The 4,068-nt window shown below is 49.4% G+C and overlaps 1 protein-coding gene across 1 annotated transcript in view; it reads right to left on the reverse strand.

Annotated features, from left to right (window-relative positions):
• LOC102028399 (iron/zinc purple acid phosphatase-like protein) overlaps nucleotides 1-850 on the reverse strand; it is a 19,942-nt gene extending 19,092 nt beyond the window's left edge. Inside the window, exon 1 of the mRNA XM_005399796.2 lies at nucleotides 580-850. The gene's annotated coding sequence lies outside the window, so the exon portion shown is untranslated. The remainder of the gene's footprint in view (nucleotides 1-579) is intronic.
• Nucleotides 851-4,068: the final 3,218 nt, after the last annotated feature.

Consider the following 4,068-nt stretch of genomic DNA (forward strand, 5'->3'; position numbering starts at 1 on the left):
GGGGCCGCCGGCCGCGCTCGCTCGCCCGCCAGCCCGCGTCCCGGCCATGAGAGCCGCCGCAGTATTTATGAGTTTGCAGGCGCCGAGGCTCCCGCCGCCCACAGCCGCCAGCCCCGGAAGGACAGGCTGCCTCGGGGTGACGGGCTCCCCAGACAGCCGGGGCCCCGGGTCCCACAGGTCGGGCCGGTCCCGGGGGCCCCACGCCCACCGGTCCGCCCCCCTCCCCAGGGTGGGGCGCAGGAAGGGGGCCGTAGAAGGGCCTGGTGCTCGGCCGCCACCTCCCCGCGGGACGCCAGGTGAGCGCGCAGCGGACAGGTAAGGCTGCGGCGCCCCAGGCCACGCGCGCCGGCGCCGCATCTCCGCACACCCAGGTGCGCGGACCCCCGGGAAAGTCCCATCCCCGAACCCGGCCGGCGTCGTGATCTCCGGGTAGCTCTTCCTCCTTCCTTCCTCCTTGCAAACTTAATCCAAAACTCCTCCTCAGGGCCCCCTGGGCATCCGGAGAACATAAAAGCAAAATGACTACGGCCCGCGCGCCTGGGCGGGTTACTCAACCTCCCCGCACCCCTGTTTTCTCACCTGTGAAAACGAAGGGGTGACAGTGCTGCTCCGCCAGCTGTGGCGGGGATGAAATGCGTCCGCGCATCAAACTTCCTGCCGCTTGGCCCCGAGCGAGGGGAGCTGTCTTATTATTATTAGCGCGCGCTGTCCTGCGCTCCGGGTGAGCGCGAGGGGGAATCTTCCCCGTTAACCTGCTGCGCTGTTCAGCGTTGAGGTGACTGCGACGAAGTATGCTTGGGGCTCCCGATGGGCGGCAGGGGCGGTCCGGGGGTGTCGATTTTCATGTGCTCCCCGCTCCTGTCCGTAGGTACAGCGACCACACGATTTGACTTTGTACGTTGATGTTTCCGCCGGTGGAGGACGCCGAGTTCTGGCGTTGGGGTGGAAGGGACTCAGATGAGCCTTTGCACTGCGTGGGTTTCACCGCTCCCTCCTACCGAAAACTGGGTTAAATAACCCTAAGTTATTGCAGGCTGATCAGGCCCGCAATCTCCCAAGCGAGTGGACGGAGAAGGCTTAAATAAATCAGACAGTGGAAATGATTTTTAGGGCTCCAGGAGGGACTCACTCTCTTACAGCTTCAGCATTCTCTGAGTTTAGCCAAAGACTGCTCTGGGCAGCCTGTATTTATTAGGTTTCCAAGCAAAGGAGGAGGATACTCAAGAAAACGGGGGAATCTCGCAGGACCTTGGGAGAATTTTCCCAAGTAATAAATTATGTCAACCAAGAGAACTACCTTATCTTTAGGTTGGTATTTATTGTAGCAGTGTGGAGCCTACAGCTGCAGTCTCCTTGTAGTTAATTGGGGTTGGAGCCAGACCTCCTCAGTTGCCGCCTTATCTTGTCAGACAAGGTGCCTAAGCTTCAGACAACTCACAAGTAAACACAGAAAGCCCAATGGTTAATATTAAATCCTGCTCAGAGCCAGTTTGTAGTGGTCCCCAGCAACCTCCAAGTCTCTGTTGCATCTTCAAAGACAGCAAAAGCTGCTCTCAGTCAAATTCAAGTTCCTTTCGTCCACCACTACAGTGGCCAGCATGATACCACCTTCCTAATTTTAATCTTTTCTGGTAGTCTTCCAGAATCGAGGTTTCTTAACTGTTATTGTGCTAAAGACACCTGTAGCAAGCTGAGGAGGCCCCCTCTCAGGGTCCTGCTCTTACATGCATAAAATAAACGCACAGAATTACAAAAGAAACCCACGCTACTAAACTACAGACCAAGATTTTTCAAACAAATATGTGATACAGTGATGCATGTGCTCTTTATTAATGCATTAAGCTGAAGTCCAGTGCCAGATGCAAAAAAGTAAAGTAACTTTGAAGTTTTTTTTGTTTTGGTTTTGTTTTTGGTTTTTGGTTTTTTTCTCAGTGCTGGGAATCGAACTCAGGACATCACACTTGCCAGGCAAGCGCTGTGTCCCTGAGCTAAATCCCCAGCCCCTAACTTTGAAGTTTTGATGAGGGTATGGAAGGTTAATGATTGTAATGAAGATTTGAAAACATCTGTAATTTCTCTTCATGACACAGCTGCTAATATCCTGTGATCTGTTGGGCTTCTCCTAACAGAAGGATGTGCTAAATTCTAATTACAGAAGCGGTTCCCGAAAGTTTCATTCTTAAAAAGTATGAGGTTTTCTATATGTGGAGTATGTCTATTACTGTTTACCATGTAGGAAAATAAAACGGAGGTGTTTTTAAAAACACATGTACACTCCATTAGCCGTCATCATATACACTTCATGTACACGTCATCAGTGATGACGGTTCCAGAGCCTTTGGAAGGTCAAAAGGACAAAACTTAATCTTAATATTCCTATGAAACCAGTACTGACCTCATTAACCCCGGGGAAAATATCTTGGGAGATCTATACGCTTTCCAGACCACGTTTTCAAGGACTCCTGCGTTAAAAGGCAATAAAAGCAAACGAGGAAAGAAGTTGTTCCCATCCCAGTTCATGTGGGCCCCGTTTTCCATGCACAACCCCAAATTATAACGGCCTGCGGAGATCGGCTGTGTCGGACCCTCCCGGCAGATCGGGACTCACGGCTCAGGGACTGCTGGACCCTGGGGGGTGAACAGAGCCAGAGAGCCTGGTTTAAATCTAGCTGGCGCACTGCCTGCCAGAGGCAAGGGATTTCACTGCACTGCCAGTTTCCCCTTCTGCTAAGCGAGGGTAACAGCAGTAACTATCTCAGAGGGTCGTTGGGAGGATTAGACTCCATGACGGACGTGAAGCACTGACAGCAGTGCCTGGCCCAGAGCAGGGGCCCTACACATCCCTCCCGCTTGTCGTCATGCTCCCATGAGCCGCCCCGCGCACTTTGGAACCTAGGACCGTCAGCGGCTGATCACTTTTAAACTAAACTTTTTAAAATGCGGCAATCTGACAAACCTACAGGAAGGTACAGAACACCTCGTGTTCCACTTAATGCACATGACAAGGAGAACTCACAGTGTAACCGTCAGTCTCTCACCAGCTCTCCCCGAACCCCCTCTGCCCCTCCCCAGGCGCTACCCTCTCATGAAGGGACTACTTTATTGACCTTGACCCAACCTTGGTTTTAACACCTAAGTACATCTCCTGTACACAGCACTTTCCTTTCACTTTTTTTTTTTTTGCATATGATGCAAATAGAAATGTGCAGTATTGAACTCTTGTATCTGACTTCTTTTACTCAGCATTACCAGTATGCAATTCATCTGGGCTGGGCAGATAAATGCACCCCATTCCTTCTCTCTGCCAAGTAGTATTCATTGTGTAAACACACCATGATTTATTTCTCGGTCAACTGTCAATAGAAATTATTGGAGTCGCCTCCCCCTTTCTGGCTCTTGCAGATAGCGCCACTCTTCAGTTTCTAGTGCTTATTTTGTTGGGGAACGTGTCTACACATTCCTCTTGGGTAGATGGGCCATCCTGCCAAAGTGTTTTCCGAAGTGGTTTAATCATTATTCTCCTCCCGCCATCCATCGTGGAACATTTCCATTGTTCCAGATCCTCACGGGCACGTGGCGTTGTCAGGCATTTCATTTCTAGTCATTCTGGTGGGCGTGTAGTAGTAGCTTCTTGGAGTTTCATTTGCATTTTTCTGGTGAGTAATAAAGTAGCATATCTTATCATTTAGGCATTGCCCTTTTGGGTGTCCTTTTTGGTGATTTGTTTATTCAAGAACACATCTTGCTTGTCTTCTATTGTGTTGTCTATTTTTATTTTGGGGGGTTGTCCATTCTTAAATGGATTTGCCTTTTATGCATTCTGAAATCAAGCCATTGTCAGTTGTATGGACATCTCTATGGCTTCATTTTCCTCTCTTTGTAGAGTTTTTCCTTTTTTAATGATCAAAAGGTCTTAATAAGCATAGTCTAATTGATCAGTCTTTTCCTTTATAGATAGTGATTGTCTACATCTTATTTAGGAAATATTTGTCTACTTCTAAAGAAGACTGATTTTCTCTTATGGTATTTCTCAATAGCTTTGTCACTTTGCATTCCATTTAGATTGGC

The sequence above is a fragment of the Chinchilla lanigera genome, unplaced genomic scaffold (assembly GCF_000276665.1).
Source record: "Chinchilla lanigera isolate Chin_1 unplaced genomic scaffold, ChiLan1.0 scaffold00067, whole genome shotgun sequence".
NCBI classification, from domain to species: Eukaryota; Metazoa; Chordata; class Mammalia; order Rodentia; family Chinchillidae; genus Chinchilla; species Chinchilla lanigera.